This window comes from Schistocerca gregaria, chromosome 1 (genome assembly GCF_023897955.1).
Source record: "Schistocerca gregaria isolate iqSchGreg1 chromosome 1, iqSchGreg1.2, whole genome shotgun sequence".
Lineage (NCBI taxonomy): Eukaryota > Metazoa > Arthropoda > Insecta > Orthoptera > Acrididae > Schistocerca > Schistocerca gregaria.
In genome coordinates this window covers 894440622-894464696 of record NC_064920.1, presented here as the reverse complement: position 1 = coordinate 894464696, position 24075 = coordinate 894440622, and the positions used below count along the sequence as shown (strand labels likewise).

The window sequence follows — 24075 nt, the reverse complement described above, 5'->3', positions numbered from 1 at the left end:
TAGCTTATGGGGAAAGGATGGAAGCATTTCTGATACGGCTACATTTGGAAACTTTTCGGGTGCCACCGTGGTTAAAGTATACTGTGCACTGCAAGATGTGGATGGGTGAATAGACGTGCAGGTGTTGAGCCCAGATGAAACAAGGGACTACCAACAGTGTTTAGCAAATGTTGCTGTGTATGGATGCCCACAGCAGGCACCTGGTTCGTACACCCACACTGACTGTTGTCGATAAGCAACATTGCATGCTAATACCGCAACTAGACATCCTCAGGTGACCTTTCCAGATGAATCACATTTTATACATAATCAGACAGATGGACATTAGTGTGTAAGGCATGAAACATCTAAAAGCAAACATCCTGCAACAGTCATCATAAAGGAGGGAGCTTTTTGGTCTGGGGAATGCTTTTGTGGAATTCTCTGGCTGATATCATTGTGGAAGGCACAGTGGATCAACACGAGTATGTATCTATCCTCAGGGATCATGTCCACCTCTTCATAAAGTTTGTAAATAAAATAGAAAGAAACTTCCACATGGGAAAAATATATTAAAAACAAAGATTCCAAGACTTACCAAGCGGGAAAGCGCCGGCAGACAGGCACAATGAACAAAACACACAAACACACACACAGAATTACTAGCTTTCGCAACCGATGGTTGCTTCTTCAGGAAGGAGAGGGAAAGACGAAAGCTAGTAATTCTGTGTGTGTGTTTGTGTGTTTTGTTCATTGTGCCTGTCTGCCGGCGCTTTCCCGCTTGGTAAGTCTTAAAATCTTTGTTTTTAATATATTCTTCATAAAGTTTGTTTTTCTTTGGCACAATGACATCTACTATCAGAAAAATATAACATGCACACAACTCTCAGTCTGCATGTGTGGCTGAAAAAACATCAGGATGAGTTTACCATACTCACATAACCACCAAATTCTCCAAATTGAAACCCATGATTGGACTGTTTGTGCCGCGGATCATCAGCCGAGAAACCTAGCACAGCTGGCCACGGCACTGGAGTCGGCATAGCCCCACGTCCTTATCAGTACCTTCCAGAACCTCACTGACTCTCTTCCTGCATGTCTTGCAGCAGTATGCGCTGCAGAGGTGGTTATCCAGGGTTTTGACAGGTGGTCATGTTATCGGCTGGACAGTGTATATGTTTTGCCACTTACAGAGCTGGTACAGGTGGTGGTAGGAGCATGTGTGGGGTAAGTGTTAGAGCGGTATGGTCACACGGGTAGCAGCCATAGGGTAGGTAAATGGATGCAGAAGGACCATAGGGTCTGACCGGGATATTGCAGAGATTGGGGTGGGGGTGGGAGGAGGGGCAAAAAGCTATTCTAGGTGTGGGGGGCAGAATGTCAGACAGAATGCACCTCATTTCAGGGCATGAATTTAGGCAGTCATAACCTAAGTGAAATAGCTGATAAATTCTTTCAAGAACAGGATAGCACTGAGTGACAAGTGATTTACTACTACTGTTTTTGGAGGAATTAGGGCTGGAGAAATCTGCTTTTGAACTTGGCTGGTGGGATAATTATATCCAGTGAAGACTGAGGTGGAATGGTGGTGCATTGCTGAAAGGAATATGCAACGAAAAAATATGTTTACCTCAAATGCCAAGCGTGTATGAGAAGGAACGTTTGACATGGAAAGGATGGCTACTGACGAAATGTAAGCACTGTTGTTTGTTAGTAGATTTAATGTGAACAGAAGTGTGCAGTTGTCCTTCGGTAAGGATAAGGTCAACATCAAGGAAAGTGGGATGGGATTCAGAATAGGAATCTGAAATTTACTCGGGAGGCCAGGGTTTGGAATAGGACCTGTCTATCCTGTATAATGCCTCTAGCTTTCCACTCTTATTTAGTCTTGTATGAGGTTTTCAGTAATCTCTGTCTTGCTTATTACTCTATTGCTATAAGTAGGAATGACACAATAACTATATTACCTTTCCACAGTATATTTACATGACACCGAGACAAATAATTCTGCTACGAAGTGTCAAGTTGCCGATGATGATGGTTATACCAATGTCCAGGAAATGCAAGTGAAATGCAGAATTCTGGCAGAAATCACAAGTCTGTTGACATACTAAGCCGAGTGAACGTTGAAGTAAAAGTTGAAGTATAGCATTCAGATTCTAAGTCCAGAGCACAGCCAAATCAACACCGGACAGTAGGTCCACCGCAGCAAACAACTTCCAAGTTGTGGAGTAGAAACACAGAACAATGAGAACTGCTTATAAACGTCAGTAGTGACGTTAAATAAGGCTCCATAGTTACAGAGCCGGCAGCTGGGGTTGATGTGTATTCTGGGCAGCCAATCACTGAGTGTTACGTGGCCAATTGCTATGGTTTGAAGCACATGTGCACAAAGATGGCATGTGATGTTAGTAGCAGATCGTGCATGGAGAAGTGTGGCCAATGATGCACTTCTCAGCTGCGCATAATGGAGCATGCCACTGCTCAGTGCGGAGTTTTAATAATGGTGGATGCAACCCCCCAACTCGCTTAGAGATATGGGGAGCATCTCCTGTGAATGAATGCTACATCCACGGGCCTCCTCCAAGTCCTCAGTGGTGTTAGTGACCTGGGGCACAGGAAGATAAGAATGAAAATGCCCTGGCCAGGGGTGAAGAGTGCCCTTGGCAACGGAGCAGGAGGAGCCAGCAGCATGTCTTCATCTTCGTCCAGAATTTCTGGTGGTTGGTGACTGGGTGACATCTCATAGTCCAGGAAGTGCAGCCCCCTGGGGCTGGGTGATGTTTGGGGTAAGTTGCTCTTGTGGGGTTGTGGTGTTAGTCAGCTGGCTGTGGGCAAAAGGTGTGTATAAGTCTGACATTACACAGGCTGGGTGGGTTTGGGTAGGATGAGAACTAGGTGACTGGTAACGGTGTTGTGGGGAGGAAAGTGGAAAATTTTTTTGGAAACTAGATGGAGTGAAGTGGACAAAACCTCCTGGTCTGGAAGCTGTACCTGAGAAACCTTCTGGCCCCAGTGCTGGACCATTGTTCCAGGAATGCAGGCTGGTTGCCAGCCAACTCCTTTTGTCCACACCAAGGTCCCAGGGTAGAACTTGGAAGCGGGCTGATGCTGAGTGCAGCATTGGCAGGAGCAGGGTCAAGAGGGTCTGGGACTGCCGTCCGATGTGCGTGGACCTGTACCTATTAAAAAACACCTTGGTGATGCATCAGTGGAGTGATCCTGGAGGTATTTCTTCATCTGATTTTGAATGTGCAAATCATCCTCTTGGCTTCTCCAGTAGATTGTAAATGGAAGGAGGTGGGGGGGATTGGAATGTGGTGAATGCTGTGCTGGGCACAGAAACTACAGAACTCCTTGCTATGGAACTGTGGACCGTTGTCAGTTACAAGCACTGCAGACCTTCAATCATAATTTTTTTTTCTGAGGCTGTGATGGACAATGTATTGAAATTTGGAGTAGGCATCAACCACTATCAAGAACATGGCATTAAACACTGTCCTGATGAAATCAATGTTTATCCACTCAGAGGTGAGCACTTGGTGGCCAATAAGCTAATGAATGCCATGGGGCTGCCTGCTGGTGTTGGCAGGATGGACATGTTTGGGTGAGTCGTTCAATCTCCTGGTTCATTCCCAGCCTGTAACTGGACCTGTGAGCCAGGAGTTTAGTTCAGGATAGCCCCCAATGACCTTGGTGCAAAAGTTGCAGGACGTGCTGACGTAAAGAATAAGCAATGACTACTTGTGGGTGTCTCTCATCAGAAACAAGCAGAATTATTCCACTGATCAACATGAGCTGATGGCGGGCATTAAAGAACTGATGAAATGCCGTGGAATCCTTGGGTGCTTGTTGTTCAGGTCATCCATGAAGTATGTGACTCCAGACTTGTTGGAATATGTCATCACTATCAGTTGTGTCTGTGACCCAGGAGCTGGTAATGGGGAAAGAATCTACAGCAGCTTCTGCTTCTTCATCAACTTCTTCTTCAGTCTGAAAACACAGGATTTCTTCTTTGCTGAACTCTGGATTAGGTACACATGGAAGGCAGCAGAAGGCATCAGCATTGGCATGCTCAGTCATATTGTGGGAGTGGATCTCATGTTGATAGCATGCCATAAATAAAGCCCAGCACTGGAGCTGGGCCTGCCTGGAATCTTCGCTGCTGGATTGAATAAGGAAATCAGTGGTGAAACATTGTGCCATAAACAAAAATGTGGAATTTCTTTAATGTGAAGATGATCGCCAGTGCTTCTTTTTCTATTTGGGAGTACTTGCGTTTTGTCTCAGTCAATGTTTTTGTTGCATAGGCCACAAAGTGCTCAGAGCCCTCTGCCTCTCAGTGTGCCAGGACCGTTCTGATGCCTGTATCAGATGCATCCATTGCAATAACTATCTGATTTTTGGATCAAAACGTGTGAGACATGGAGCCATCAACAACTGGGATTTCAACATGTTGGCACTCGCAAGCTGGTGTCCACTGGGAAGGAACCCCTTTTTTGCATATCTGGGACAAGGTGGTGGTGTCTGTTGCTGCTGTGGGTAAGAATTTTTAGTAATACGATATCTTCCCCAGAGAGGAACGAAGTTGCTTAAGCATTGTTGGTCTGGGAATTTTGATTATGGCTTTGACATGTTTATCCAGAGGACCAATGCCTGAGCTGGAAATGATGTAGCTGAGGTTCTCAATCTCAGGCTGGAAAAAACATTTTTCTTTCCTGCATTTTAGGCCAGCCTCCCTTAAGACACTAAATAAAGATTTCACATTGCAAAGGTGTTCCTCCGTGGCTCTCCCTGTTACAATGACGTCATCTAAATAGTTAATGCATCGATCCATTTTGAGTATTAATTGTTCCAAAAACCATTGAAGAATGGCGGGGACACTTGCTATACCAAACATTAGGCATTTCAGACTATAAAACCCATTCAGCACGTTAAGTTTAAGAACCTGTTGAGATTCAGCATCAAGGGGAAGTTCAAGGTATGCATCCGCTAGGTCTATTTTAGAAAAGAAGTTTCCTCTTTTTAATTTTGACAGTAATTCTTCTGACTTTGGAATAGGATATGTCTCAATCTCTAATTGATGGCTAACAGTTACTTTAAAATCACCCCACAAGCGAATCTTCCCCAATGGCTTTCTCACTATGATTAATGAGATAGCCCATTGACTACAAGGAATAGGTTCTAGAACTCCACTTCCAGTTTGGTGATCCAATGCTTCCTTCAGTTGGTCTCTTAGAGCTAACAGAACAGTGTGGGCTCGAAATTACTGAGACCGTGCATTATGTTTGAGTGCAATGTACACCTAAAACTCCTTTGTGATGCCTAGTTCCAGGGTGAACAGATCCTCGTAATCCTGGGAGAGCATCTCTAGGTTCAAGCACAGAACATTTTTGGATACTAAATTCACAGAATCGTCTATTGAAAATCCAAATTTCTGAAAAGAGTGAAGTACAAACAAGTTCTTAGCAGAATCACTGTTAAAACGACTAAGAACGTAACGTGGTGGGTGACATTATGATATGTCATTAGCAGTTCAATCTGTCCATGTACTGGGGTGGTATGTTTATTATACACCATTAGACATTTCTTTGTTCATTGCAAGGCAGGAGTTCCAAGTTTAATATATGTACTGTAATTCAGAATATTCAATGTCGCTCCGGTGTCGGCTTGTAATTGAACTGGTTTCTCTTTGCACTTCTACGAAAAGCTTATTGGAGGTCTATAGTGGCTACCAGATTAACGTCCATCTGTTGGTCAGGAGGCTGCCTTGCCTGACAGGACTTACGATGTACAGAAGCTAAATTGCTGTTATTATAACAGTTTTGGCAATATGCCCATCTATCAGGACAGTCATCACATTAATGTTGTTTAAAACAATCCAGACATGATGGTAATCGCTTTGGTATCCAAGACTGGTTTGATTAGCTCGAGCGAAGTGGAAGATGATGTTGGTTAATGGTGTCCCACCTGTACAGTTGCTATGTCCAAATCGCGACTAGTATGGCCATTGGCTGCTGGCTTCGATCCTCGACTCCAGTTTCTTGGCTGCTGCTCAGGTCACTTCAAAGCTTTGTGCTAAGTCCAAAACTTAGGCCAATGACAGGTATTCAAGTTGAAATGCCTCGTGCTGGAAATGCCTGTCTGGAATACCCCAGATGATCATGTCCCTGATCATTTCTTCTGCACACAACTCCTTGCTTTTAGTGGACACATAATGACATTTTCTCCCTAAACCTTACAACTCTGTGGCCCATCGTCTATGAGTCTGTTTTTGCTGTGTCTTGTGTTGGTAAAATGCTACCTGGGAGGAAATAACATGGGTATGCTGCTGGTAATGAATGAATATTTGAAAAGGTGAGCAAAGGGGGCAAATTTGCACAGTAGCTGGCAAATCTCAGGTTTTGACCATGACAAAAACAAAGATTTCATGAGGCTGGCATAAGTTACCTTGAATGTGTGGAAATTCTCCAGTAATATTGATTTGTAGGCTTTCCAATCCTCTAAAGCCTCATCGACACTTGTTATGTTACTTGTGTCTGCGGTAAGCTTTGAAAAAGTGGTTGGAGGGTGTTCAGTAACAGCTTCTGGTTCTCGTCCTGCTGATGAATAAGTTGTGTGACTTCCAATGTAGGTGGTTGCTGGCTCGTCGCCATTTTATTGTGTTATAACTAGGAATATCATAATAAATATGTCACCATTCTACAGTTTATTGACATGACACTGAGACAAATAATTCTTTTACCAAATGCCAAGTTGAAGATGATCAATTTATGGAAAATTGTGTAATACTAAGTGTTACGGGTGACATAATGGAGCGTGTTGCACCTACGTTCCCCCTTTAAGCTCTCAGGTTTTCAATTCTCATCTGATGCAGCCCCAAACAATCAGTCCTTCCTTCTCATGCCATTCGGTAAGTCTCCTGACCCAGTGTACTTGGCAGCTTTTTTATAACTCTCCCCATTTACTAAACTTCACTAGTCATTTTCTTTCATCCCTCTACTTTCCCTTAAGCCCTTTAGCCAGAAGAAGGAGCCATGGGTTCCAAAAGCTTGCACATTTCCACATTTTTGTATGTGTGTTCTCTTGTCACCACATGATCTGTAGATTTTTTATTATTCCAATTATATTACATTTTCAAAAACTGATTATTTTTGTTTGTTTTACAAATAGGAATTTCTATAGATTTCATCATTATTTCAAATATTTTTCAGGACATTATTTACTTATATGTTTAAAATATATCTTGAACTCTTGCTTTTCAACATTATTTCCATCCTCATTATAGTCGAGTATTTTATGTGCACAGTGATCCAGTCTTTATAGCTTTTCAGACTTCTGGATATCTCTCTTATTTTTATTAATTCTTTACTAACCATCTGTCTGTCCCAGATTTTATTTCAATTTGATTGCAGTGTCTTTATAAAACCAGATGTTGATCACAGTTGTACATTTTAAATTTGTTCTGTGCTACACATTCCACTCCTTCATAGACAGCCATCTCAGCAGCACTGCCTTTTAGTGTATAATACTATTCAATGTCCATTGAACTACAAGATAGTGTGTTCTTTTAGTGCATTTTATTAACATAAGCATGGTCTCTGTCTAATAAACATTTAATATTGTATAATGCACTTTAATAGAGCATCATGGCATCATAAGATTTACTACTGGTGTTGTACATACCTAAGTACTGCGCGCGTGTGTGTGTGTGTGTGTGTGTGTGTGTGTGTAATATGCTGATACTTCATAAAATGCTCAATACCACGTTTTATAGAAATTAGGGTATTCAGAACAATAAAATTTCAAGTAAAGTAAGAAATATAAATATGAGTTGTAAGTGATCATTTTAAATAAAAACAGATGGGTGACAGGGCCAAATATATCATAAAGAAATTGTTGTCTACAACTGAGTTAAATCTGATTTTGCTACCATGAAATGTCTAAATGAAACCAACAATCATGTGGATACCTTGACCCTTAGTTTAGATGCATGTTGCAACAGAAGATTGAGACTCACCAGTTGTGCTGTTTGTCATTGCATGCTCGCTCTAACTTCGGTTATTGATTGAAATTATTCTCATGTATTCTTGCATGCTGAGATATTACTCAAGTTTGAATTATTGATAACAGAGCATCTCACAATCTTCAGGTGACTTTTGATGAATGATTAATTGCTCTAGGAAGATGTCATTTTATCACTTAATCAATATTCCCATCTCCTGGTGGTGACCCCTGTAGTGCAGTGTGTGGCTGTGCTCTAATAACTCAGTTGTCACCAACATCACGTAGTTAATAAACCCTTGCTGAGCCCTCAGTATTCAAAGTGCAACATTATTTTCTTACATACTGTCACATTGAAACCATAATCCAGCCCAAATTTGAAGGCAGGGTAAGAAGTATTTTTTAAAAATTTGTTGGCTTTCAGGACATTCTCACACAGCAGCTTCCAAATAGTGAAATGTGAATTATGATGATACAAACATGAGGACAACCCAACACCCAGCCCTGAGCAGAGAAAATGTCCCGTCCAGCTGGGAATCAAACTCGGGTCCCTTCAGTTAGCAATCCACTATGCTGACCTCACAGCTATTGAAGCAGACATCAATAAAGTACAGTACTTAAAACTGAAAGCTTGTTTATTACTGACACCAATCTACAGCCAGAACAGGATGCTACGTGTGGATGGAGAATGCATCTCTTTATACAAACATAAAATATTTAACAATGATGATATTTATAAAAATGTCTAATATTTTGGAATATATAATTATTATATGTTTGAAGTACCTTTGAGAAATTATAAGTACTAAATAAAAAATAACTGCTGGTAGTAGGATTCAACTGGCAACTTGCCAAGCAGTGATATCAACACTACACTACACTGCATGCACCACAGCTCATGTCATTGCTCACTCTCCAGAAGAAACAGGAACCTGCTGTTTCAGAAGTACACGTTTGTTCACATTATAAATATGAGGGTTAATCAGTTTAAGTAAGTATACAATACTCAGTATTCACGTTTATTAGTGTCATTTTATGGTAAATTAGTGTTACATTACAATATCTGAGTAAATCAGTGCTATAATACAACTTCAGTTTAGTTAGCAGAAAGCTAATACTCACCTCGCCGCCTGCTTAAATTCCTTAGCTTGTTGTGGGCTTTAGTGATTGTGTACTGTAAGCTCATCAGTTCCTATAAAGTAGAGTTCGTATTTGTGCTTTACATTCTGAACTCTTATTGTTAGCTAAAGGTTTTGTTTTGTACCTGCATCTGCCAATGTACATTACTCAGTATTTAAATACAATAGAAAGAAACTTCCACATGGGAAAAATATATTAAAAACAAAGATTCCAAGACTTACCAAGCGGGAAAGCGCCGGCAGACAGGTGCATGAACAAAACACACAAACACACACACAGAATTACGAGCTTTCGCAACTTTGTCTGCTTGTGTCTGTGTATGTGCGGATGGATATGTGTGTATGTGTGCGAGTGTACACCTGTCCTTTTTTTCCCCTAAGGGAAGTCTTTCCGCTCCCGGGATTGGAATGACTCCTTACCCTCTCCCTTAAAACCCACATCCTTTCATTTTTCCCTCTCCTTCCCTCTTTCCTGACGAAGCAACTGCCAGTTGCGAAAGCTCGTAATTCTGTGTGTGTGTTTGTGTGTTTTGTTCATGTACCTGTCTGCCGGTGCTTTCCCGCTTGGTAAGTCTTGGAATCTTTGTTTTTACTCAGTATTTATGTTTATTAGTGTCATTTAGACTCGATACATTGAAGGTAGAAGTTTTTATGGTTTTATTAGGTCACTTTCGAGTGTACGTAAACACTTGTTTACATTATACGAGTAAATACAAGGGATAATCACTAGGTGTAGCTTACCTTAGGTTACTGTTTATTTCTTTAATAATATTCACTAGATAGCCCCTTGCAGTTCACTGTAGGTTGCTGGCTTTTTTTTTTTCCCTTTAGTATTCACTAGATAACTCCTAGTAGGAAAATAAGCACCAGGTCTAGCTTCTACCATACATTTTCATTGTTTTTCATTGTGTGTCATTTCTGCCAACTAGAGTGTAGCTGTTAACCTTGTGTGACAGTAGGTTTCCTTAAGTTTCTTATAGTAAATCACACATTAGCTTCATGGATAGGGACTGTATCTGTTGTGTGCAGATGCAAGAGGAGTTGGCCACAGTCTAAACACAGCTGGAAGCTTTGTTGACCACAGTCAACAGGCTACAGAGTGCCACCTCGAGGTGTGGTGGGGATGGGGTGCCTGGGGCAGCCTCTGCTGTACTAGAAGTGCAGGGGGGATGTCACAGCTCTCTGTCACTGAGCTGACCTCAGGTGCAACTGAGCCAGCCAGCCTACTCTCACCTCAGTGTGGGTGGTGGACTGTGTCGAGGTCTCGAGCCTCAAGGTGGAGGCTGCCTGGGGGATGCAGGCTCCTGCCAAATCCCATGCACTTTGCTAATAGGTTCAGTGTGCTAGCTGATGCTGGTTGGGACACTGAGCCAGATCAGAATGCACCTTCTACCAGGCTAGTGGCTGCTCCAGACAGGCATGTGCGGATAGGAATTTGTTAGTTATTGGGAACTCCAATGTCAGGTGGGTCAAGGAGCCCCTCAGGAACATAGGTGCTAGGGCGGGGAAGAAGTCCAACATTCACTCGGTGTGTTTACATGGGGGCTTTGCCCAGTGTGTTGAAGAGGCTCTTCCAGTGGCTGTTGAACATGTGGGGTGCAGCCAGTTGCAGATGGCATCATTGGGGTTCCAAGGAAATCCTTGGGTCCTTTCAATGGCTGGCTAAATTGGCGAAGGCGGCCTCCATCTCTTGAGGAGTGGAAGCCAAACTGACAATTTGCAGCATTATACACAGGGTGGACTAGAGTCATCTGGTTTAGAGTCGAGTGGAGAATCTAAACCAGAGGATACTTCGACTCTGTGATGAAAATGGTTGTAGATTCCTTGACCTGTGCTATGGGGTGGAAGGTTGTAGGATGCCCCTCAATAGATCAGGTGTGCACTACACACAGGAAGCAGCTATATGGGTAGCACAGTACTTGTGGCATGCACATGGGGGTTTTTTAGATTAGGTTACTCCACACGGAAAACAAACTGTTGGCCTGAAAAATTACCAATTCATGACACTGATGTGGGTGTGCCAACTGTAAAAATTGTTAGTTCATCTAAACAGGTCATTCCTAAGGATTTAAATATGATAAATATCATGTTAGTAAATTGTTGAAGTGTTTGTAGCAAGATCCCAGAGTTACTCTCTGAAATAAACAGTGGTAATGCCAATACTGTATTAGGTACTGAAAGCTGGTTGAGACCAGACATAAATAGCAGTGAAATTTTGAACTTTGATTGGACAATGTTAGGAAGGACAGGACTGATGCTATGGGAGGTGGTGTGTTCATTGCAGTTAAAAGCTGTTGAAATGCAGTTGAGATCGATACTGGGTTGGACTATGAAATAGTCTGGATAAAGCTGTCAATCAGACAAGGAGCGACCATTGTACTGAAGATGTTTTTATACACAACCAGCTTTCGCATCAAATGTCACAGAACATTTCAAGGAAAGTCATGAATGTGTAGGAAATAAATATACAAATTATCCAATAGTCAAAGGTGTAGACTTTAATCTGGCACCCACTGACTGGAAAAATTACACGTTTATCACTGGGGGCAGAAGCAAAGATTCATGTGAATTTATTCTAGGAGTGCTCTCAAAACACAACCTTGAGCATTTGGATAGAAAAGCAACTTGTGATGGGAACACATTAGATATCTTGGCGACAAACAGACCTGATCTTTCTGAGGAAGTTAACCTAGAAGAAGGTATTAGTGACCATAATGTCGTGGCTTCTATGTCAGTGGAAGTTGTAAAAAAACCAAAGAAACAGTGTAGAGTTTTCATGTTTGGGAAAGCAAAAAAAAGTGTCATTAATGGATATCTTCATAGCTCCAAGCATTCACCGTGAGACAAAAAGCTATTGAGCATCTTTGGTCAGAATTTAAAGGTATTGTCCACCACGTGCTAGAGAAATATGTGCCTAGCAAAAATAAAGGGGAGGAAAAGGATCCACCTTGGTTCAACAAACATTTTAGGAAGTTGCTGAGAAAGCAAAGAATTTTGCACAATCATTTTAAACATAGTCACTGCCCCACTGACAAACAGAAATTATGCAAAATGAAAGTAGCTGTCAAAAAGTCAATGAGAGATTCTTTTAACGAATTTGGAAGCAATATTTTACCTGCAGATTCTAAAATAACCCCAAAAAATTTTGGTTGTGCATAAAATTGATGAATGCTACAAATAATTCAATACTTTCTCTTGCTGACAGTATAGGTAATGTAACAGATGATCATAAAACAGAAGGCTGAATTTTTAAACCTAGCTTTAAAAAACTCATTTACAGTTGAGGACTGCTGCACCATTCCCCCTTTCAGCTATCGAACAAACACAAGGATGGCTGACATAGTGTTTAGTGTATTTGGGATTGTAAAACAGTTAAGATCCTTAGACGCCAGGAAGGCATCTGGCCCAGACGGTATCCCTGTAAGATTTTATGTTGACTATGCTACAAATGTAGCACCATTCTTATGCATCGTCAGTCAGAGATCATTGGAAAACCAGAAAGTTCCACGGAACTGGCAGAAGGCCCTAGTCGTAGCAATCTATAAAAAGGGTAGAAAATCAGATGCACATAATTACTGGCCAATTTCACTGAACATTGATTTGTTGTAGAATCGTGGACCATATTTTGTGTTCAGACATAATGACCTTTCTAGACTCTGAGAAGTTCATCTGCAGAAACCAGCACGGTTTTAGGAAACAGTGGTCATGCAAGACACAGCTGGCCCTCTTTGTGCATGATATACAACACGCTCTAGATACTGGCTCCCAGGTTGATGCCATATTCCTCGACTTTTGAAAGGCGTTTGACTCAGTTTCACTCTGTCGCTTGCTCCAAAAAGTGCACACTTACAGTCTATCCGATGGCGTGTGGTTGAATAGAAAGTTTTCTAACTGACAGAGAGCAGTATGTCATCCTGAATGGGGAGACTTCAGCAGAAGCAAGTGTAGCATCAGGTGTGCCCCAGGGCAGTATAATAGGTCCACTGCTTTTTACAATTTACAGAAACGATCTGGTTTATGGTATTGAGAGTGGCATTAGACTGTTTGCTGATGATGCTATAGTCTACAGGAAAGTAGTATCACAAGAAAGTTGTCAACAAATTTGTGAGGATTTGCAGAAAATAAATGTGTGGCGTAATGACTGGCAGTTATCTCTCAATATTAGTAAATGTAACCTACTGCGTATAACAAAGCGAAAATTCCCATTAATGTACGAGTACAAAATAAATTTCCAGTCTTTGGATGCGGTAACATCCTTGACTATTCGAAATGACCGAGCGAGGTGGCGCAATGGTTAGACATTGGACTCGCATTTGGGAGGACGATGGTTCAATCCCGTGTCCGGCCATCCAGATTTCGGTTTTCCGTGATTTCCTTGAATCACTCTAGGCAAATGCCGGGATGGTTCCTCTGAAAGGGCATGGCCGACTTCCTTCCCCATCCTTCCCTAATCCGATGAGGCCAATGACCATGCTGTTTGGTCTCCTTCCCCAAACCAACCAACCAACCAACTATTCGAAATGATTTCAAATGGAACGATCATATTACACAAATAACAGGTAAGGCAAACTCTAGACTGTAGTTTATTGGTAGACTCCTGAAGCGATGCAGTCCTGTAACAAAGGAAATTGCTTACAATACTTTAGTTCGTCCAGTCTTAGAGTATTGTTTGTATGTATGGGACCCTTAACAGTTGGGGTCTGATTCAAGAGATTGAGAAGGTCCAAAGAAGAGCAGCAAGATTTGTAACTGGTACATTTAGCCATCATGAGAGCATAAAAAATCTCATAGAAAGTTTGAAGTGGGACACACTTGCAGATAGACAATGCGCTAAACGAAGAGGCTGCTCGCTAAATTCCAAAATCTGGTCTTTGCTGAGGATGTAGAGGATATATTATTACCAACAACTTACAAATTGCTCAATGATCACCTTTCAAAGATAAGGGAAATTAGAATTCATACTGAGGTGTTCAGACAGTCATTTTTCCCTTGCGCGATCCGTGAGTGGAACAGAAGGGGGGGAGGGGGGGGGGGGATATTACTTCAGTGTGAATAGTGCCCTCTGCCACACACCCGCATGGTGGCTAGCAGAGTATATATGTAGATGTAGATGTACTAATTGGAGCTGAATACATCACCTCAACCCAGATGTTGTCAGTTGTCCTCTGTATGGTGTCATTGGCAGATCCTCATTTTCTGGTCGTGTTGCTATATTGTCTTCACTATGATGAGCAAAGGTAGCATCTCACATGGAAAGTTTGTGATCATTGAGTAAGTCTTCAGTTATCTTGAACCTTCCATCACTGATCTCCAACTCTTGACTGCAGTAGGGCTTCATTTGGAGGACAAGATGATGCCTGTTCATTTGTCTTCTTGGTGAAGTGTCATAATCCTTGACTTTGTGTGTGATGTCCGACAAGCAATGAAGGATACAATATGGTCCAAAGTAGCACTTTACTAACTTTTCTGATAGTTCCCCTTCCTGCACAGGCCAGAAGTCCATGCCAAGTCTCTCCCCAGGTCATATATCACTGTCTGATGTTTGGTGTTAAATAACTCCTCTAGAAATCCATGATAACTTGTTTGTCTGGTCTTGGTGATAAGATGTTTCATGTAGTCATTCTAAGTATCACCTAGTTCATAGAGGAACATCATGGGGCAGGAAAAATGTTGTGAAGCCTCTACCGTCTTACTTCACTGTGTTGTATGTGAATGTCATGACTGGCAGTACTGAATCCCAATCTCTCTGTTCGACATCAACATATAACCAAGAGAATGTCTGCAAACGTCTTATTAAAGCATTCTGTGAGGTTATTCATCTTTTACATGGTAGGCAGTTGTCACTCTATGGGTGAGGTTGCAGTGTGAAATTATCTCTAATACTAATATTGACAGGAAAACTTTACTGTGGACAGATATCATCATATAGGGTGCTGTGTATTTCAAAGTGATGTTTTCTACAAGGGACTTTGTAATTTTTGTTGCTTCTACAGTCAGAAATGCTGTAGTGAGAGTGTAGTGGGTGTGGTAGTCATTGCAGAATATTGTCCTTGAATTCACATTTATTGACTTTGGAAACATCCCCAAGAGGTCAGTTCCAGCCCGGTTGTGCTGCTGCACGTGGGATCAGGATCAGAGGTGATTTTGACATGTGCTTCACTTGTTAGTATTCCTTGCAGTTGCTCACATTGAGTATAATGAATTGCTAGAGAAATGGCCAGTGATACCTGTGTCTAAGTCTCCACAAATCCCTGTGATCAGAATTTGGTAAACTGTGGAAATACTTCAGAGATCACTGGATGCTGATGAGCTGGGATGATGAGCAACCATTTCCACCCATCAGATCATAGTTCCTCTCAAACAATATTCCTTGTAATAATTGGAATCCTCATCTGGTTGGTTCCTCATTCTTCAAGGTTTCTGTTTTTCAGCAATGTTGGATGTTCCCTTTGTTCAGCAGCTATGCATTTAATGCAGCAGTGATGGAGATTTGTCCACACTGCTGTGTTCCGCTAAAGGATTCCTTGAAAGACAGTTGGTGTCCTTGTTTTTTTGTGTTGATTTTTGTGTACCATTGTAAAGTTGTGCTCCTGAAGTCTCACTGCTTATCTCGCCAACCAATCCAATGGATCTTTATGGCTATTCATCCAGCATAGAGAACAGTGATCCACCACAGCACTGAATAGTTTGTCAAATAAATGTGGCCAGAATTTGTCGTTCAGTGAGTACTCTGGAACTATAAGCTATCACATTTCCAGCACCTTCCTGAATTTTTACTATAACTATCTGTATCACAAAACCAGTAGCATTGGTTTGATGTTTTTCTCAGCATTCTCGTCATACAGTGCTATAACTGGAGAAGATGTAGCATCTCCTCGTTCCAGGAAAACTTGACATCTCCCTGGAGAACTTCTTCCAAGAGACATACATAGGTACAGAAGTCCTTCATGAATTTCTGGTAGTATGAGCACTTTCCGAGAAAACGTCTTGCATTATGAATGTGCCAAGAAGTCAGAAAATCTGTGACTGTTCTTATTTTCTCCAAGGTTCAATGATATCAACTTGCAACGTCTTTTCCACTTCCTTTGTATTATCCATGGTTCAGATGGTGACACTCCATATGAATGTTGGATAATTGGTGGATGGTTCCCAGTGTAGGTATGGTGTTTTATCATAGACCACTCGGTTGGTCTTTTCTTCACTCTGTATTTGAAAATGTCCAAATAGTCAATGAAGAATGGCTATCTCTTGCCGGTGTAGTTTGTTGGTCTGGCCAGATACTCATAGCATTTCAATAGTAGCTTCCTCCCATGCATTGTTGGAAGTGGTAGCAGAGCATAATTCTTTGTCAATGAAACAAATTCGCCCTTCCCATAAATTTGCCAAATATTTGCCCTTCCCACACTGGTTCAGCTGTCGCTACACACATACCTTTATGGGTGAGTTGTGGCTGCTTGTAACTGTTAGTGAGTGAAAGTTCTCCATGGTCACTAACAATGCTTATGATCATCACTGGCACGTAGATTTCCTTTGTGAGCCCAAATAGCTTTTTGCAGTCAACAAAAGCTTCATAGTTTAACTGTCATTTCAATTGATGATGGCAGAATAACCAGTTCTTCGATGGCAAACAACAGCCCAGAGCAATCTTTGTTATGTGTACTTGTTGGAATGACTTTGTCACTCTGGTTCTCTGATCTTTCACAGTCTATGACTGCTTGTTATGCCTGTAAGAAGTCCCATCTGAGAATAATATCATGACTACACTCTTTATACAAAAAAGGCTGTGTTCTATAACTGATAGTTATTCTTGCAGTACATGTTCCTAACTGCTGGATGTATTGCTCATTTGTGACCTTCAGACAGTCTTCTTTAGATGGTGATAATAAGCATTCAACATTAAAGAAAAAGAAGCCAATGAGTCTACTAGCACCTGGACTACTTGGTGATCAAAGTGATATCAATGAGCTTTTCTGTCATCTTGCTGACTGTCAGCCATAGATGACTTTCCTCTCATGAGGCCTCACCTTTTATGTGGCTGACTCACTTAGTTTCCCTGAATTCAGTAGCTAGGCGAGTGGTTGGTACCTCTGTATGGTGATGGGGAGTAGCTACAATGTGTGACTCATCCAAGGTACAATTGTAATCTTCAGCCCACACATCAGGTAATAACTACCTGCAGTCGACTAGTGTGAATAGAAGTGTTGTGATGTTAGATGTCTTGCAGCATAATAATTGTCAAAAACACACCTTTTTTTCTCTGCAATAGTGCACAATGTGTCCAGGGTACCTACAGTGAAAATAGATCAGCATGTTGTCCTCCACCCTCCGACTTCTGCTGTTCTGCAGGACGTTTTACTTAGGGGAGGAGTTGGTTGTACCTGTGTTGGTGAGGTGCTGGATTGTCAATCTCTCCTATGTCATAGTGGTTCTCTCCTATGTGTGAGAGAGGCAAAGTAGTAGAGGTCTTCCACAACTGCCATGGGGACCACATTCGGTAGACAATCATCTCTCTTTCGTCTATGTGTTTTTGTCTGTTGCATTTCCTCAGTGCACTGGCACTACTTGATGAATTCTTATGTTGTTGTGATATCCTGTACCAGAAGAGTACATGTCTTCTATGACTCCATTTGTCAAATATGAGATTTAGGCAGCTTCTGTCATTCATATTCATAGTGTGGTGACGGGGAAAAACATTCTGTACATATGACTGTGTCATTATACCATGGCACTGGGGCCTGTTCTTCAGTTGTCCTGCTAGATGACTTTCCTGTTGATTGTCACAAAATGCCATCCCACCTATCGTATTTAGCAATCCTTTCACTCGTTTTGTAGGGTACTGATTAGTAGTGTCTCCAGGAAATACTGAAGGACGTCTGATGTGCAGCTGACTTTTTGCTGTTTTGTAACCCATCGATGTTGTAAATATAGAGATATTAGGTATGATATAATGCTTGTATTATGGTTCTTGTATGTGTAGGCAATGGCTTGTATGTTGCCTAATTGGAGCCTTGGTAATATAGATGTATTGAAGTACCCAGCATCTCCACCAAACAATGTCATGTTTAAACAACAAACAAGTCCAAATCCAAAGGAAGAGTCATCATTGAAGCATAACACTTAGAACTGAAAGCACATTTATTACTGACACCAGTGTACAGCCAGAACAGAACTGACCTCCTTTACAAAGAGTGCAGCTATTTATTCAAACACCAAATATCCCAGAATGTAAGTTTTTGTATGAACATTGAATATTCCAGCTATACAAACAGTACAAACATAATATATTTTAAAAAAATCTTCCAGAAATTAAAAATACTAAAAAGCAAATAGTTTTTGGTGATCAGATGTGAACTGACAACCCACAGCACACGAGGCAGCAATGCTAGCCACTACACTTCACTGCTTGCACCACAGCTCACAACAATATTTCCAAGATGAAAACCACTATCTTTGTTCACAAGGCTCTTGTTTAGTTGGTTTGGCACTATTTCTCAAAGTACACTGTCTCAGAAAGAAAAGGACTGTCTTAGTGTCTTTATTTTTCCCATAATCCATGATGCAGCAAGTTTCTAAGTAGTACTTCCTAATGCTAACTCCTTGGTGGCTGTCTTCGTAGGTTTCCACAAAGATTTTTACATTTGTAACACCCCTCCTCAATCTTGTGTGCTCCCTTTCCAAAATATGGTTTGTTGTGCTGGCTGGTGTTTTGATAGATCCCTAGCTTTTTGAGGCTTAGATCATCTTTCTCAGATTCTTGTAATGCTGTGATCTTTCTAGATGATAGGAAACATTCTTGATGTTATGTCATTGTAGGATTATGCAGATCCTCCACACAATGTATGCGTACAAGGTGTATGTACTTGCATTGAGGGTCTCCAACTCATTCTGTTATATGTGCACTGGCTGCTGTGAAATGTATGGTGGGTTGAAGTTAGTTTAGGCGACATGGAAACCATTCTAAACGTCCCTTCCATATGGAAGTATTATCTACTTAGTGGCAGTTGAAAAGCAGATGAAAGAGTTGAAAACAAGTAAGTCACCAGGTTCAGATGGAATTCCATTTCAATTTTACAGAGAGTGCTCTTTGGCATTGGCCCCGTATTTTCTGTGTTAGCTTGCAACTACTGTGAATCTCTTGCACAGAGGCAAGTTCCAAGTGACTGATTAAATGTGCTCTAGTCTCTCGTATATAAGAAGGGAAAAAGAACTGACCCACAGAATTACAGATGAATGTCTTTAACATTGATTTGCTGCAGAGTTCTTATATTCTAAGTTAGAATAAAATAAAGTTTCTTGAGATGTAAAGACTTCCATTCACAAATCAACATGCAAAACTCAACTTGTCCTTTTCTCCTACAACATCTTGTGAACCATGGATGATGGGCAATAATCAGATTCCATATTCCTAGATTTCTGGAAAGTGTAGGATACTGTGCTACCAAGCATACAGAAAGGGTCTCAGGTATGGGAGTGGCTCAAAGACTTTTTGACTAATACAACTCAGTACCTTGTCCTAGAAGGTGAGTGTTCACAGCTGACAAAGGTATCAGCAGGAGTACCTCCAAGGAAGTATAAAAATCTGACAGAAAGGATGTGCACCAATCTGTGACTGTTTGCTAATGACAGTGTAATGTACAGGAAAGTGTCATTATTGTGTGGTTTTAGGTGGATACAGTGTGACTTGGAGTACGAACAGCAGTTCTGTTATGTTTGAATACAATATTAGTTGTGTGCTACTTAACGTATTCACAGTAAATAAATATCTACGTGTAACATTGCAAAGTGACATGAAATGAAACAAACATGTAAGTTTGATTATAGGGAAGGCGGATGGTCAACTTTGGGTTACTGGGAGAATTCTGGGAAAGTGTGGATCATCTGTAAAGGAGACCACATACAGAACACTTATGTGACCCATTCTTAAGTATTGCTAGAGTGTTTGGGATCCCCTCCAGGTCATATTAAAGTAAGGTGTCAAAGCATGATACTATATTTGTTAAAGGTGGGTTTGATCAATGTATGAGCATTACAGAAATCGTACACAAACTCAAATGGGTATCTACAGATGAAACACTATTGAGAAAGTTTAGAGAACAACTTTGCAACAGATCATAGAATAATCTTACTGCTGGCAACAAGTAACTTGCATAAGGACTACAAAGAATAGATAAGATAAATCAGGTCTCGTGTGTAAGCGTATAGACAGTCATTTTTCCCTCACTCCATTTGCCAGTGGAACAGGAAAGGGAATGACCAACAGTGGCATGAGGTACCCTCCATCAAGCACTGTAATGTGTGTTGAGGAGTATGTATATAAAAACAAAGATTCCAAGACTTACCAAGCGGGAAAGCACCGGTAGATAGGCACAATAAATAAAACACACACAGAATTTCTAGCTTTTGCAACTGACGCTTGCTTCTTCAGGAAAGAGGGAAGGAGAGGGAAAGACGAAAGGATGTGGGTTTTAAGGGAGAGGGTAAGGAGTCATTCCAATCCCGGGAGTGGAAAGACTTCCCTTAGGGGGAAAAAAGGATAGGTGTACACTCGCACACACACACACACATATCCATCCGCACATACACAGACACAAGCAGACATTTATGTATGTATATAGATGTAGACTACAATGTATACACCGAGAAACATCTACTCAGTACACCTGACACAATACAAAGTTGTGAGTTTTGTTAAGTCTCATAACTTCTGTTCATATTTGTCACTGATTTTGTAATTATGAACAAACTTATAATTGCTGTAAAACTTAAAAGTTTGTTGTTTTGATTTTTCAGTGCATCTATTTCATGTAAAATTACCGTTTAGGAAATTCCAGAAAAATAACAAGATAACATTAGGTTAGTTAAAGAGCATATATGATAATGTAATGATAAAAGCTAACTGTACTAAAATATTCATCTTCTGTAAAAGAACACATAAAAATGTTAAAAATTAAAACAATAATGTAATTAAAAACTAATTGTCAGTTATTTGCAATTAATTGTTAACAAACTGAACTATGCAAAACTGCACATAGGAAATCAACTTTTGTGAACTCTTAATTTTCCTTTGTAAGTTAATTACTGCCAAGGTTTAAATAATGGATTTATACGTCTGTGTTTTTATAACTTTATTTATTGTACAGTGGCTGTGTCCCAAATTAGTCTAGTTAGTTCACCTTTTGGTAAGTTAGTTGCAGTTTTACTTTTAAGTCAATACAAAATAATGTGTATTTTTTTGTGAAAGGTTTTGTCAAGAATTACTTAAGCTTATTAGATTGAAGTTGTGATTACAAATTTGATACCCATCTTTTCAATCAGAATACTATTGTTTCCCAGATCTAAAAAATCCAGGAAATTGAAAGCTGCAGGTAGTACATACTGACACATTGTCAACAATACTATGGCATGTACATAATTTATGTCATACTTTGTCATTAATAAAAGCAGTACACAGATTAAAATGGTATTTTTAAAACTCACAGTACACAGATTAAAATGGTATTTTTAAAACTCACAATAAGAGAATGTGGCTCTGGTGAGGAGAGACACCACACTGAAGCTCACCATTATGTTACCTTTTCCTAGGCATTCTCCTTCACTGCAGAAAGTAGCATGAGTTTCCAAAATGATGTTGGCATTTATCAAAGAGTGGGCTTAACAATGCTGTAAAATGTTTCAATAGCTCTGTGTCACTTACAGTGGATGACTGTGATATGGCCTCCTTGTGTCTTTTTGGCAGGCTGTATAATTGCAGAAACTAATGTGCATAGTCATAGCTTCTTGTGAATTTCTCTTGCAAGAAGCTGTGTGGAAGTTTCATTTGTTTCGTTTTAATGTGACTCACTGGAGCCCCTTCATTTTTCTGTGTGTTGAGTTGTTGAGTAACTCATAGAATTTCCACTTGTAACGTGTGAGTGGGTGCAGGTCTTTGGTGAGCTTATCGGATGACTACTTCTAAGCCCTCCCAAAATTGTTTAATGCTGCTGCTCATTTCATATTGAAACATTTTTGTCTCCAGTATTGTGGCCCAGGTGAAGATGATTATATTAATGAAAATGGACAGCAGCACTAACACAATAGCTCTAGAAAATAATAGGGGCAATTTTAGATGTGAATATCTGCCCAGATAGTAGTGCGTGTTCAAGTGCCGCTTCTGAGATGGGGAGGTGCACTGGTCCTGGATTGAATCTCCTTGGCTGAATAATGAGAAGGGTTGATGTGACAGCCAGCCTGGATGCGGTCTTTAGTCAGTATCCCACATCCCACTAGCTGAATACTGAGCTGGTACCCAAGTTCCATCTCAGCTACATGGTCTTCAGTCCTGAGACTGGTTTGATGCAGCTCTCCATGCTACCCTATCCTGTGCAAGTTTCTTCATCTCCTAGTACCTACTGCAACCTACATCCTTCTGAATCTGCTTAGTGTATTCATCTCTTGGTCTCCCTCTAGAATTTTTACCCTCCACGCTGCCCTCCAATACTAAATTGGTGATCCCTTGATGCCTCAGAACACGTCCTACCAACCGGTCCCTTCCTCTCGTCAAGTTGTGCCACAAACTCCTCTTCTCCCCAATTCTATTCAATACCTCCTCATTAGTTATGGGATCTACCCATCTAATCTTCAGCGTTCTTCTGTAGCACCACATTTCGAAAGCTTCTATTCTCTTCTTGTCCAAACTATTTATCGTCCATGCTTCACTTCCATACATGGCTACACTCCATACAAATACTTTCAGAAATGACTTCCTGATACTAAAATCTATACACGATGTTAACAAATTTCTCTTCTTCAGAAACGCTTTCCTTGCCATTGCCAGTCTACATTTTATATCTTCTCTACTTCGACCATTATCAGTTATTTTGCTCCCCAAATAGCAAAACTCCTTTACTACTTTAAGTGTCTCATTTCCTAATCTAATTCCCTCAGCATAACCCGACTTAATTTGACAACATTCCATTATCCTTGTTTTGATTTTCTTGATGTTCATATTATACCCTCCTTTCAAGACACTGTCCATTCCGTTCAACTGCTCTTCCAAGTTCTTTGCTGTCTCTGACAGAATTACAATGTCATCGGCGAACCTCAAAGTTTTTATTTCTTCTCTGTGGATTTTAATACCTACTCCGAATTTTTCTTTTGTTTCCTATACTGCTTGCTCAATATACAGATTAAATAACATTGGGGAGAGGCTACAACCCTGTCTCACTCCTTTCCCAACCACTGCTTCTTATAACTGCCATCTGGTTTCTGTACAAATTGTAAATAGCCTTTCACTCCCTGTATTTTACCCCGCCACCTTTAGAATTTGAAAGAGACTATTCCAGTCAACATTATCAAAAGCTTTCTCTAAGTCTACAAATGCTAGAAACGTAGATTTGCTTTTCCTTAATCTTTCTTCTAAGATAAGTCATAAGGTCAGTATTTCCTCACGTGTTCCAGTATTTCTATGGAATCCAAACTGATCTTCGCTGAGGTCGGCTTCTATCAGTTTTTCCATTCATCTGTAAAGATTTCGCTTTAGTATTTTGCAGCTGTGACTTATTAAACTGATAGTTCGCTAATTTTCACATCTGTCAACAGCTGCTTTCTTTGGGATTGGAATTATTATATTCTTCTTGAAGTCTGAGGGTACTTCGCCTGTCTCATACATCTTGCTTACCAGGACTTTTTTGTCAGGACTGGCTCTCCCAAGGCCGTCAGTAGTTCTAATGGAATGTTGTCTACTCCCGGGGCCTTGTTTCGGCTCAGGTGTTTCAGTACATTGTCAAACTCTTCACGCTTTATCTTATCTCCCATTTCACCTTCATCTATATTCCTCTTCCATTTCTATAATATTGTCCTCAAGCACATCGCCCTAGTATAGACCCTCTATATACTCCTTCCACCTTTTTACCAACTTGATCCTCTGCTGCCTTCACTACTTGATCCCTCAGAGCTACCCATTCTTCTTCTACTG

The 24075-nt window shown here is 40.7% G+C and overlaps 1 protein-coding gene across 3 annotated transcripts in view; it reads left to right on the top strand.

Moving 5' to 3' along the window:
- LOC126273917 (golgin subfamily A member 3-like) overlaps positions 1-24075 on the top strand; it is a 69523-nt gene that overhangs the window by 21455 nt on the left and 23993 nt on the right. Inside the window, exon 2 of one of the 3 annotated variants that reach the window (XM_049977068.1) lies at positions 8408-8591. The exons of 1 other annotated variant lie outside the window; for it this stretch is intronic. The gene's annotated coding sequence lies outside the window, so the exon portion shown is untranslated. Of the gene's footprint in view, positions 1-8407; positions 8592-20912; positions 20976-24075 lie in introns of those variants that run through there. One more of the 3 variants, XM_049977069.1, reaches the window with a different exon arrangement.